Below are 14,614 nucleotides of genomic sequence, written 5' to 3' on the forward strand. Positions count from 1 at the left end.
TCGTGCTCACTGCCAACTCTTTGTAGCATGTTGTGTGTAGAAAACTTCATAGTGGCCACAGGCTCCAAAATATGAAAATGTTTCACAGTGAATTCAGAGTTATTTTCCATGATTTGACACTGATCAGTTGACTTTCCATTGAACTAAAGCAAACATGTACCACAAAAAGGGTTGTCAGTGCCTTTAATTGTTTTATGTTTAAACCATGTAAATATATAAAATGAGTTGTCCTCTATGAGACTTTTTTTTTCTTTTGAATTAAAAAAATAAAGTCTCATATATCACAAGGTGGTCTGCATAAGGTCTAAACACTGATGCACTCTGCCAGCTTCAGATTATGGGGCATCACTTGTAAAAAACAATAGAAAATCTACGAAGCACGAGGCGTGACAGGTGGTGCGCACCCCTTCTACATGCGCACACACAAACACTTAAGGAAAAAGGAACTGGCTCACACAGTCAAGACGAATGAGATTCAGTGTTTCAGAGACGAGTAGGCTGACAAAGGTAGGATATGCTAGTGATGCTTCTTTTGGCCACCAAGTGATGACATGAGTTAAAAAGAACAGAAGCTGTTCATTCCCACAAAGCAAATAGGCCACAATGTTTTCTTGGAATGAACGAAAAATCTGTCCACATACTTTTACCATGCTTTTGCAGACGTACAAGTGCACACAGCCTGTAATATTAGGTATACTATTTCTTGTGCATTATTCAAGCACATTACATACTGCATTCACGTCTGCCATGACATGTTTTCAAAATACAATAGCTCTACAGTCAACAAAGATTTAAGAGTATTTATAATTTATCCAAAATCAACATACAACACCGGGTACGCAAACCATTTGCCTAAAAGAAATGGGCATATAGCAATACCTGCACCACAACTATTCTAAGCCTTTTTCAGCAATATAGGTCAAAATGACATCAGTTTGTCCTAAAAACCCCTCTCATTGTAACATGCAAGCAAAGCACCTGAAGGAACTTTAACACTGCTTATAATGTAGTTACGACTAGACGTTGCCTACCCACATCTCAGAAACATCTAAAACGCAAAGAGCAACAACTCAGCCTGGTCCTGTTTAATGCAAGCCACAGATTCATTGTGAATCATTGTGATTCACAATGAATTTGTTGCCTTTCATTACGATATACTCATTGTGCATGGATTAGTTACAGCCGTATTAGCAGTTCAGTATATTTTTCACAGGTTTGGGATTCCTGCCATGAGCCCACAAAGACTGAGTTTATTTTCTTTTTTCTTTTCTCGTTAATATGTGTACTCTGTCCCACAAACTTGTTGCAGCAGTGTAGAAGGTACAAGGTGTAAGCAAGCTACGTTTTTCGCTACCAAAGCATATTTCTCGAAGCATTTGCTTAAATGACTCCTGAAATACCTCTGATAGTTTCTTTACATATCAAGTAGACACATGCATCGAGTTCAGAATGTCATCACGATCAACAATGGCAAAAGCAACAGCACTACAAGTAGCAGGCACCCTACACATTACTAGAAACAATCCCTTCCCCTGTCCAGGACTCGGCAGCGTCCAGTTTTTTACTGTACACCGTGATGTCCACACTTTCACCTGCTCATCACCCACAAAACCTGTTCGTCACCTCACAGCTCTACCTTCTCGCACGGAGGCGCACTTGCCTAGGAGGAGAGACAAGCTAATCAACCAAGTATAGACGGAAAGAGCGAAACGAGTGAAGCCTCTTTTGTATCACCAAATGCAACAAAAAATCCGACCGTTACATATGTGCACAACTGCACTGCAACACCACAAATAAATTTCGGCATTTGGGTGGTTTGGGGCCGTTCAAAGTGGCAAGCTTGAGACATTTGCATTTGTTTAAAAATGATATGACAATGATATCCAACTTGTTAATCCTGTTTCAAATGTACATCATGTGCCTTCATTGCATATGTGACCACCGATAACCATCGTTATGAAGCAGCAAGGCACACCCCATGCAGCCATGAATGCTCCCTTAAATACGAAATCATATTTGCTATTAGACTACTATCAACACTGTCAAAAACAAAGAAGTCAGTTCTAGCTATGAGCTACATTACCCTGAGAACAAAGCATCTCATGTGTTTTGTCATTATTGAAATAATTTGTTTAGCCACATTTAGTAGGCTTCGTTTTCAAGAATGAGGAATTGTATTACGGAAACAATGCAAAATAGTCACAAGTACATTACTGCTTAAGCATCAGGATACAAATATAAAGCAAATAAAGTTGAACTTTAGGAATTACAAGCCACAGAGTGCACGATGATGCAATCAATTCGAGGTGGAAGGCATGTGCTTCAAGCGTTGCTGCCATGTTTTCGTTTTCTCTGCATTGCAACCAGCTTGCTTTAGTTACCCAACATGACTGCAGAGATGCCATGAAAAGACCAAGCAGCGAATGCGGCGTAGGTGAATGAATGTTTAGGGCTTTCCACCCTTTGCACTGGCAAAGCAGCTCTGCAGCCTCCACACTGCTGCAGCCAATTGGACAGATGAGCATAGTTTACCTAATGTTTAGGAGTCACTAACATAGATGCAAATGCAGAAGCATAATATAGGGAGCTTGCACCAACAGTGGTGGCACAGTAGGTGTCTAATTTCTTGCCTTAACCAGTTGAGATGATGATTGGGGAAGCACATGCGGTTGTGGGCTGTTATAGTTACATGCAAAGTAAGGCAAAGTTACAATGACAGAACGATGCTGATGAAAGACGCCCGCAGCCGCATAGTACAGTAGCTATATATGCTCCCTACAGGACAAGAGGTGATATACAGTAACTCAATCCGGCAGTGCACCATCGTAATAAAGCAAGATCTTCTGCCGCACACACATTCTCTATTGCCACCTCGACTGGCTATGACAACAATATGTCTACTTGCACCATCATCGTTCGTGCAGGCTCCTTTCAGGCACCCTGATATTTAAAAAATGTAGAATTCATACAATAGTGAATGTTGGCCCAATGTGATGTGTTACTTTAAGTGTGGTGAAGAATTTAAATGTATTTCAAAGCACTAAAACAGGTGGAAAGTAAGCGTGCAGCAGCCTTTTGTTAGGTTTCAATGTAATAGCCCAGTTTCCTTTGCTAAAATATGTGTGTATACCATGCACCATTTATTTTTATATGTACTATCAACATCGAATGAAACTCGAACAGCAAATATTGACAATGGTATAGTATGCACCGTCCAGAAATCACCGTGGACAGGCGTGAGTGTGCGCAATGCTAACGAATGTGCGCACCTGTCAATGGTGATGACTTGGCATTGTGCACTATCCTATAGCAAATGCTTCCTGCTGTTAGAGTTTGATTCGACACAGATGGTACATGTATGACATTCTGCCACAAGTAAAAAAAAGAAACACACAAACAAGACATGAGCACGACGACATGGGTGGCCATGTCATGTTCATGTCTCTCGTGTGTGTGTTGCTTACCAGCGGCAGAATGTTATGCAGTAAGCAACACCAACTAGGTTATGAAGAAATATTTCTGAAGTACATTGCCAATAGTACAGTCATGAGCAATATGAGAGATAACACCGAATACAAGTTTAATCTATGATTACTAGTAATGTATTGATATAAATTTGAATTACTTAACATCAAGAAATACCTTTTCGTTTGAGTATTTAGTGTTATGAACAATACTACGCCTGCCAGGTGCATAGAGTCTAAATAGTCTGAAATGTGCCTGCAGGCGTGGATGAAAAGAAAAAAAAACACCAACGGGAATGGCAGAAATAATGAAAGTGGAGAGAGGTACACAACTAAGTAAATTCGCTAACTTCAGAGCTGGCTAGTATTTAATTTTTAATTTTAATATTAAGAACTATAACCTATAATTGTCTGGAAAGTTTCTTTTGTTTGCATAGTAATAAACAGCACAATGTAAGAACAAGAGACAAAAAAAAAAAAGAACTATGTGGATCGAGCACGGACTGTCAACTGAAAAGTATGCTGCTTAAAAACTTGACTGAAATATAACGTTGGTTGCACACCTAGTGTGAATGAAAAAACGGTTAAAAAAAAAAGTGCCACAATTAACTAAGATTTCACCAGACCCACATGTGTACTAGGCATGTAGCTAATGTTATTTAGGCAAGGTTTTGTGCAATAAATTTTTCAGATAGCAGTCTGTGCTCATCCCGCATCCATCTTATGTCTCCCATTTTTTTACTTCGTGCTAACACTACTGTGCTTTAGTCGCTATGAACTTTGAAACCTAATTTCAATGTATCCACTTGTATTGCTTACGACTGCACTGTATCATAAATTGGGCAAGAAAAGCATGTCGCTGTAAGTCTGCTAACATATGTGTTCTAGTGCAACAAACACGAGAACAGAAGAATGATGCAAAAAAGCGCACTGGTCCTGTCATTAGATGTCTTCTTTATGTCCTTGTCGTGTTTGTGCTAAAATACTCACATGCCTCATGAGCTAGTCAGATTAGAAATACTCCTGTGTCATACCTATCCTTGTATCAGCAACAATCCAGCACTGTGAAAATCACACCACTGCCACACAGCAGTTTAATGCATTTTACTACATGCTGATAGCACTATAATGTATAAAATGCTGAAATCTAGCATAATATGAAGTCTCACATGGTGCATGCAAGTTAAGAGTCAGACGTCAAACATGGATGCTGGCTGGTACAGCATTACTGGCAAGCGAAGACGACGCGCATGTATACATACCATTGCATGAACATCTTTCCCAACACAGAGCAAACACATGATTACGTTTAACTAGCTCAAGACAGTGTTGAAGTGCACAATAACCACTAACCACTTCACCACTTCATTGAAAATGTAGGCTCCTTATAACCACTTATGTAGTTCGCTAGGTGAATTGAGTAAAGTTAAAAATTATATCCTCCCTGAAAGCCAGCAAAATGCTGTCCAGCCGCAAATGGCACTGCAGGTTCTGTTTTATCAACAAAGCAAGCGCCGCTAGCTTCCTGCTTACTACAATGCACATAAAAAAAACTACTCCATCATTACACGCACGCATGTTGTCAATTTTCGGGAACTCGCTTCCGTGAGGCCGTACGAATGAGCCATGACTCCGCAAGTATCAGCGTAGTCAAAGCAAATCGGTAACGCGCACAATGTCCGTCGATCGCAAAAGAGCGTAAGGCTGCCCCTTTACGACACCTCGTCCGAGAGCTGTAACACAAGCCTTGTGCCGAGTTGCACACTTTACATCATAACCTGTCCCACTTACCTTAACTCTTTTTTTTTTGGCACTGCCATGAAGTATGTCGCCACGAGCGACCACGATCACGTTGGAGTCCTTGGAGCGCCACGCATTTCGCCGATTCCGAAAGACTCGAACTTCATCGGCACTCCAAGAAACACGGGAATTGCGCGCAATTTCGCACATCACACAAACGAGGAATGGAGCTTCCTTGCGCAAATATAACGCTTTTACCTTGAATCTTTTACAGGACGTAACTAGGGTGGCTAGAATGAGCTACCCTAACGTAACGGGGCGACTCACCACACCACACGCACCAAAACAAGTAACAGCTGGCTTTGGCTTAAATTGTTAGTTGCAAAAAAAAAAAAAACACTACCATGCGAATTAAAAAAAATAATGCGTGGTGTTTGATGAAACAAAATTTAAACGAAGAAATCGGCTTAAATTGAAGAACAATTTAAATAAATCATGCTAAATAACTTTTTGACATTTTTTTTTTTTGTTCTAGCAGACGATAGGCATTCACCGCTTCTACCACGCACGTAGTGATGCGGCTTTACGTTGGATACTTGCAACCACGGAGGATCCTTCCTCCGTGCTTGCAACCTACAGTAGTTGTATCCAACCACGGAGGATGGAAAAAGGTTTTTCCTTCCTCCGTGTATCCAACGTCACTAGACATTTTTCCAGTTGTCAAACTCCGCCTGGACCGCCGCACAAACTTGACCCCTCTCTGTTTACTGCCGCCAGGGGCGCTCGCGCCACGGTCAGCCCGATCGAGCGCGTCGGCGCGCAGCTGAACAGGCAACTTTCCCCTGCAGTTCAGCGCAGTAGCGGGTGCTGTTCATAGGTTCTGCATGCTTTTTCGGCTAACATTTTCCTTCTATTTGAGACAAGTTGCCTGCTATTATACAGAAAACCGGAAAACGCAGACTGGGCGGCTTGTATTGCTCGCGAACTTTCGATAAAGAAAGCACCGCGTATCGCGAACGTGCGTCAGCACGTTGGTTCGTAACAGCTAGATTATTTTCGCACACTATCACGCCCACTCGCACGCGTGGTTGCTTGTGGCAGTCGGTATAACAAGTTGCTTCTTGAAAGCGCGAACTACCGGCGAGGACAAGAGAAAAACGTCAACTCAAAGCGCTCGTACTCACCTTTGCAGCAGCCCGGCTCCTAGCTCAGCAGCGGACGCCGACGAAATGTATGCACGCCCTGACAAACATTTATTTTACGCACAAGCAGGAGTGCTTCACATATCCAAAGAGCCAAAGTAACGCGCCAGCACACACTTAAAACACAAACGTACACACATTCAAAGAACCTTATTCGGCTGCTGCGTGATTGCTCACAGCAGGCGGGCCTTTTTGTTCGCTATTGCCACTTTTTGGCTGCTTCCGAGGCGGCTGTAATTCCGAGGCGGCAGTTGTAATTCCGAGGCGGCAGTTGTAATTTTCATCATTTTGGCTTCCACTATGTCATGCAGGCGGACTTTCTCTTCTTGGTGGGCGTCCTTGGACGACAACAGAATCAACGAGTTCAGTCGACCAGCCTTGCAGCCGCCGTCCCTCTTGCGCCATTGTCGATCGCTCCTCGAACAAGGACTGGGTACTATCGAGTGTGACGCTGCCTGACACAGAGCCGTCTCTCTCCCCATAGTCGAAGGTGTTCGGCGCTGTGTTTTCTTGTTCGGCGTCGTCCTGAACATTCCGACGCTTCGGTTGGAGGGGTGACCTCACGGCAGGAGCTTTGCGTTTCCGCAAAGGCTTCGAAAGATATTTCGGACAGTTGGGAAACAAGCGGGGTACGGCATCATCTTTGAGGCTCCATTTGTCTCGCGGTATGACGACGACGTCACCGCGGATGTTGTGCACGAAGTTTTTCACAAGGTCTGCTTCCTGAAAGTGAAGGTCGCACACAACACAAGAGCTCGTGAGCTCCCTGTCGCTCCTTGGGATCGCGTGTTGCCATTCTTGAAGCCTCGAAGTTTCGTTGGGCGGTTTGAAAAAGTGTCTCTTCTCAGCTGCGCTCTTCGCAGAGTCGTAGCCGCTTTTGCAGCCGGTCACAAAGCAACGGGGCATTGCTTCTCACTACACAGTCACAGCAGTCATCGACATTTTACGTCTATACACGGGAAACAAAAGCAAACGCGCACAACAACTCGAGCAGAACGATGCGGTCGCCTTCTGCGCTCGCAGGCCGGTTCCTTCGCGGTTGCACCTCTCACCAAACCGGGCTGGATGGATGGATGCTATGAGCGTCCCCTTCATAGCGGGGCGGCGACAAGTATGCCACCAGGCTCGACAAAAAAAAAATCTTTTTTCTTTTTTTATGTTGGCCTAATGCCTCTACTTCGATAAATTCTATCTTAATGGAAAAAAAGGTAAATTTTCAGCTTAATTTCTCTGCCATTTATGGCACACTGTCCATATGTTATTTTTCCAATATTTATTTTTGTCCTTTCTCTCTAATTTTCTGCCACCAATACTCTAACCGTCTCTTACTTATTTCAATCGCGGGTGTGTTCAGCTTTCCATTGTTGTCCCTAAAACCCAAGGCTTCTTGTAGGCTCGTGCCCAAACGTACACCTGGGTGGATACCTCCACATTCAATCAGAACATGCTCCGCCGTTTCCTTATCTTTCCCACAGCATGTGCATTGTTCTTCTTCTTTACTGAATCTTGCTTTATAACTACGCGTTCTAAGGCAACCCGATCTCGCTTCAAACAGTAAAGCGCTTCCCCTTGAATTATCGTAAAATGCCTCCCTCCTTATTTCATTTTTGCCCTTTCGGTAGTTACTCAAAGCCGGTTTTTTCTCCATAGCTGCCATCCAGTAAATCCTCTCCGCCTCCCTGACTTTTCCCTTAACGCTCTTTGTTGACATATGGCTTACAATACCAGCCGTATACTTACTAGTGAGTCTTCTAGTTCTTTTTCTCCACTGTGTGTCCACGCTCTTCCTATACAAATAACGGAACACCTTCTCTGCCCATCTACTCTCCTTCGTATTTCTTAGCCTTTCTTCGAACCTTATTTTGCTCTGCGCTTCCCTCGCCTCAAAACCTGCCCACCCCATATCGCCCTTTACAGCCTCGTTTGTCGTCTTCCCGTGAGCACCCAACGCGAGGCGTCCCACAGTCCTTTGATTTACATCCATTCCCGATTGCACCTCTGCCCTCATGCACACCACTGAGTTCCCAAAAGTAAGCCCTGGAACCATTACACCCTTCCACAGACCTCGAAGCACCTCATACCTATTGTATCCCCACAACGCTCTGTGCTTCATTATTGCCGCATTCCTCTTTCCTTTTGCTGCCGAGGCTTTTTCCTGTACCTCCATGTATCTATCACTCTCATTTACCCATACTCCAAGGTACTTGTATTCACTTACCCTCGGTATTTCTTGGCCTTGTATGGACACCGTCTGATCACAGGGATCATTGAATACCATCAATCCACACTTCGTTACACTGAATCCTAGTCCAAGAGCTTCACCTTCCCTTCCGCATATATTCGCCAGCTGCTGTATATCATCTCGACTGTCCGCAAATAAGACGATATCGTCCGCATAAAATAAACCTGGAAGCTTCTGCTCAATCATCATGCCGCCCTGTTTGTGTGACATATTAAAACCAATGTTGCTACCTTCTAACGCTTTTTCCATACTCACCATGTACAGCATGAATAACAGCGGGGACAAAGGACATCCCTGTCTCAGACCCCTGCTAACCTCAACGTTCTCTTTGCTACGCATTCCTTCCCACTCTATGCAAACTGTATTTTCTCGGTATATCTCCCTCAAAAGCTGTATACAGTCGTCGCCCATGCCCATTCCTTTCAATATATCCCACAAAATTTCCTGATTAACGTTGTCGTATGCCCCAGTGATGTCTAGAAAAGCCACGTACAGGGGCCTATTCTCTATTTTAGATATTTCTATACACTGAGTGAGAACAAACAGGTTATCGTCTAACCGCCTGTCGACTCGAAATCCGTTCTGAAGTTCTCCCAAAATATCGTTATGTTCGGCCCATGTTTCTATTTTCATTTTTACTGCTTGCATCGCCATCCTGTATAGTACCGATGTAATGGTTAGTGGTCTATACGAGCGAATCTTGTCCTTTTTTCCCTTGCCTTTATAGATTAAGTTCATTCTACTTTGTCGCCAACTGTCCGGTATTTGTCCGTCCTTTAAGCTTTTTTCTACTGCTTTTAACAGTGCTTCTTTAGTGTTATGTCCTAGTTCGTTAATGAGGCTAACGGGAATCCCATCTAAACCCGCGGCAGTGCGCTTTGGAATTTTTCCTTCGGCCTTTTTCCAGTTGAAATTATCAAGTACTAGCTCTTCCTCTGTTGCTTTCTCCGCCACACTTTTACTCACCGGGGAGATCCCCTGGACGCTCTTTTGAAACGAATCGGCTGTTACCTTTTGGGTGTAACCTAGCGCTTGGTACCCTTCCAATTGATTTCCTCCTTCATCTAGAATATGTTGTTGCGTTGTGACAGACTTCCTACCTAGTGCCTTTATGTGGCTCCAAAAAATCCTAGGCGCGGCCTCCTTTTTTTCGTGTATCTCTGTCATCCAGCGTTCACTTTCACCTTTAATTTTTGCCTCTACCAATTTCTGTACAAGGGATTTTTTCTCTAAATATATTTCCCATATTTTTTTGACTTCGTCCTGCGGCCGCTTCTCCTTTTTTGCCTTTCTATGCTCCCGTGATGCTTCGCGTCGCTTCTCGATCGCCTCCCGGATTTCCTTGTTCCACCAACTTTTTGGCTTCCTTTTTCCTTTCCAGCAAACAGTTTTCTTCTCTTTCCCTATCTCCTTCGTCATTAGATGTAACAGCTCACTATACTCCCAGTCCTTGCCTGGTATTTCGCCTACTTCTTCCTCGACTCTTGCGGCTATATTTATTATTTGTTTGTCATTTAAATACGAGCTGCCAGACTTTGATTCCATGCTCATATTTTCAGTTTCGTATCCCATTTGTAATGTTATTCGTTTATGATCACTACCCAAGCTGTTAATGCCTTCCTCGTCTATCCTCATTTCTGTCAGTTTGTGGTAAATTCCTTCAGTCATGAGACAATCATCAATACTTGATTGCTTGTTTCCGACTTCCCATGTGATCTGGCCGTCACATTTAGGCCCCGTGTTAACTATCTCCAGACTATGTTGCTCGCAAAGATCTAGTAATAACTTCCCATTGGTGTCTGAATATCCGTCAAGGTCATGTATGTGGGCATTCGTGTCCCCTAGAAGGATGATTTCGGCCCCATTACCAAATTCCTTAATATCCGCACTCATGCAATCCACTATCTCCTGATTCTTTTCTCTGCAGTTATTCCCCGTCCACAAGTAGGCTACCCCTAGCCACGTTTCCTTTCCACCTACTGTGCCCAGAACCCAGAGGTGCTCTGAACACGTCTGTTTCACTCTAACCCATTTGGCTCCGCGGTGAATTAGCATTCCTACACCCCCACCTTTCCTTTCCGATATGGTCCTGTTACACCCTTCCCAAACATAATTTTTAATATGTGGTGGCTCTTCCAAGTCTCTAAGGTGTGTTTCTGTAACCGCATACACGCCTATCTGTTCTTTGTTTAACTGCTCCTCAATCTCTAACCATTTTGCCTTCTTTCTGCCACCCTGCATGTTTATGTAACTAATTGCAACACGCGCCTTTTTCCTTTTTCTTTTACCTTTTTTCTGGTTTTTCGCAATTCTACCTGTCAAAGCGTCCTCCTGGTTGTTTTCCCTGTTACGAGCTACCCCGGACTCCGAAGGGCCCGTGAGCCCCCCAAAAAAGCTACTGCGCGTCCTGCCAGTCGCCAGCCCACCTCGTGTCCAAGCCTCTTATCGAAATGAATCTTGTCTCTTTGGAATCCACCCCACCTGTGCACTTCCCTGTTTAAATCCACTACCTCGAAACCCTTCTCTCGACTAATTCGCCATATCTCTTTGTTTGCGTCGACAACCGCTCTTTGCAGGTTGACGTTGCGTACTGGTACTTCCGGTACTGTGCATACTACAATTTGCACCTGGGGGGACACGGTGCGCATGTCATCCACCCCTTTCGCCAAGGTCGTCGCTAGTCCTGACGATTCTTTTTTCAGGACGTCATTTAACCCTCCCGCAATTACAACGAGGTTACGATTGTTAGCTTTAGCTGCGAGTTGTTCACCCGCTTGACTCATTACTGTCCCCAGCGTTTGCCCTGGGAACGTCCCTATCGCAACTCTCTTGTCGCCTTTCACCCTTTCTTTGATTGCCGCTGCGCATCGGACTAAATTTGAGTCACCGGCGATGATGACCTGTTCAGACATTCCTTCTGAAACCTGCACCTGGCTGCTGACTAGGTGACTAGCGTGAGTCACGGCTGCTGGTTTGCTCCCTCCCTCCCTCAAAACTACTTCCCGGTAGCTGGGCCCTGTGGCCAATGTATCTGCCTTTGTCATGCCTGTTTCCTTCATCTCTCCCGCACGGGGGGTCGTCGCCATAATGCTTCCGCCGTCACCTGCGTCTTCGTTCCCTTTCACGACCTTCGATAGGCCCTTCTCGGCTGCCCGGAGCCTTTCTTCCATGGCTGACGTTTTCTCTCGCTCCTTCGCCAATGCATTCTCCAGCTCTGCGATTTTCTCCATGAGCCCACTCTGGACCGCCATCATATTTTTCATTTTCTCCTCGAACTCGCACTGTCTACACTTGGCATCAATCGTGTCGCGCGCGCCCCCACGCGGCGCTCAATAGAAAAGCGTCACGCGCCGCGGCGGAGTTTGACAACTGGAAAAATATCTAGTAACGTTGGTTGTATCTGTGTTATCGATCTATCAAAGGATGTCTATAAAGTAGTAATACTTCTACCTAATGCAGTATGTTATCTTTTAACGCAAGCTATTTCGATGCGTTGAAGCAAAGGGAAGCCGCCGTGATCAGTTGATTTCACCGATACGATCGGCACCGCCGTATGCATTAGCGCCGTTCTCCGCGCTGTCTTAACTGTTCGAGGTTGCCTATGGCTTTTCACTACCGTTCCAAGAGTACATGTATGGGACGACGACAACCCCGGACTTAACAATAAGAATGGTATTATCTAGGGTTTTACATCTAAAAACAGCGATAGGATTACGAGAACTCGCAGTGGACGACTCTGGAAGTTTCAAACATCTGGTGTTCTTTAAGGTGCACTTATATCGCACAGTACACGGGCCTCCACCATTTTGCCTTCATTGAAGTGAGACTGAATTAGCCGGGATGGAACCTAGGGCCCCTGGGTCAGTACAAGCACTGTAACTACTGATCCACCGTAGCTGACGTCACTAGATCGCTACGACGTTAACCATGAATTCATTATCAGCGCAGACAAGTGCAGATAATCCACAGAAGTGCAGACAATCCACAGAAAACGGAGGTGTCAAACAATTATAAGTAAACAGATGTAACAACTTTTTAATTAGGCAGACTGGAATGTTTCACTTCTCTGCACCACTAATAAGCAAAAAAAGTCACTTGTGATTTTACCACGCTTGCGTGACGTAACTCAACTCGCATTACCAGCGTCATTCAGGAGTGGAAACAGGGAGCCAGATGACTGCGGCAGTCGCTTTTTTTTTCTTTTTAAACACAACTGGTGTTAATGTAAAAAAAAAGATGTTATAACAATTTTGGGCATTAACATGATGGAAAGCAGCGCAAATAAATAGGACATTTCCGTGTCACTCCGCGTTTCTTTTTTGCCTGCGTTACCTTCGATCATGTCACAGTGAACCATGTTCCGACACACATGAAAAGTTCCATCTCCTTAGGACACCTAGCGAAGGGAATTTATGGTCGCACACATTTTCAATGCCGGTCCCAGTTTCATATTCATCATCTTCATGAGGTTATGTTCCTTGATGAGGAACAACGCGACGCTGTCAATCTTGTGGTGGCGGAACTTCTCAGTGATGTGTTCGCAGCCTGGGATCTCGGAAACGTACTCTGCCACGTCATCCACAGTCCACTTTTCCGGCGAGTTATCTCCATTATGCAGTGCATACGTGGTTTCCTGCAGACGTTGCCGGGGTGTGGTTAGCAGCGCAGGCGATGCCTGCGAAGCCACCTAATCCCGGGGAGACGTCGACAGGACGTTTGGTGGCGCGCCATAGACGAGCTCCGACTTGGAGGTGGCAGTGGTGCCTGGGACAGAGGAGGCGGTCTTGCTCGGAGTTGTCTGGAGTCCTCCGGTTTTCTTGCAGGCCAGGGACGGAGTCTTTCGTTTCGGTGTCATTTTCATGGTGGACGTCACAGCACCTGGAAGTGGCTCAATCATGGCCGGCGTCTCGACGAAGGACGAATCCAGGGGCTACGGAGGTTCGCGCTTAACGGTGACTGCTCCAGGCGTACCCAGGTCGGTCCACGGCATCGTTGATGGTGGTGCGGCCATGCTGCTGACGCGATAGCAAGGCTGCGCCCCCATGATACCAGTCGTCTTTGCCGTGGTTGTACTTGAGAAAGGTTGCAGAGACTCCTCGATGACGAAATCGTCGACGAAGTATGTCGTCACACCGGGCTTTGGCGCTATCCCGGCGGGCAAGTGGCAAAGAAGTTCTGGTATGGTTAAGGCCCTGCCAGCGTCGGGTAACGGATCTTCCGGTCGGGCCTCGGGTCGCTGTTGACGTTGCCCGAAATACGGTGGTGTGCCTCTAGGAGTCATGCGGGAGCCCGCGGAAGCGGCTCGCCCACGTGTTCTCTGGCCCCTCATTGCCGACATTTCTGGTAAGACGGGGTGTTAAGCTCTTTCGACGTAGGTCACTTACGGCGATTCGCATCGTCTTCCTCTATACAGTCGGCCTTATTGGCGTCTCAAGACTTTCCAGTTCACAGCGGTCATGTTTCACTTGGTGATGCTCACAGCGGGTGTTGCAGAACGTTCCTTCGAACGCCGAGTGATGATGATGATGATGATGATGATGATGAACCTTCAGCTTTGTTGGCACTCGCCCACAAAGGGGGATCGGCTAAGTGTGAAACAGAGCTAGTGCGTCGCGGGCAGATGTTTCCTAGCGCGTGCTAACTTCGTCATCGTTTAGGTAGAAGATAAGCTTCGAAAGTGACACGCTCAATCTAAAAGACAGTAATTTGGACGAATGTGTTTACATTTTATAACCCCGCCTTTTTGATGCGACTCTTCGCAAGCTTTTGTTAACAAAATAGTGGCAGTGGTGTCTGCGGTGTAGCGTCATTATCGTCGTCATTACTCATCATCATTTCTTAGCCACCGCACCGTGCCTCTCGCGCAGCTTCTGCATAGCTCATGCTGCGCGAGTACCGAGCGACTTCACGCGGCTAGCGTGTCGGACGCAGATATATTGTCACGATGGATCATAAGTACTGGGGGT

The 14,614-nt window shown here is 45.4% G+C and overlaps 1 long non-coding RNA gene across 1 annotated transcript in view; it reads right to left on the reverse strand.

Moving 5' to 3' along the window:
- LOC142776370 (uncharacterized) overlaps positions 1–5,563 on the reverse strand; it is a 56,755-nt gene extending 51,192 nt beyond the window's left edge. Inside the window, exon 1 of the long non-coding RNA XR_012887486.1 lies at positions 5,256–5,563. This is a non-coding gene — a long non-coding RNA (uncharacterized LOC142776370). The remainder of the gene's footprint in view (positions 1–5,255) is intronic.
- Positions 5,564–14,614: the final 9,051 nt, after the last annotated feature.

This window comes from Rhipicephalus microplus, chromosome X (assembly GCF_043290135.1).
Source record: "Rhipicephalus microplus isolate Deutch F79 chromosome X, USDA_Rmic, whole genome shotgun sequence".
NCBI lineage: Eukaryota > Metazoa > Arthropoda > Arachnida > Ixodida > Ixodidae > Rhipicephalus > Rhipicephalus microplus.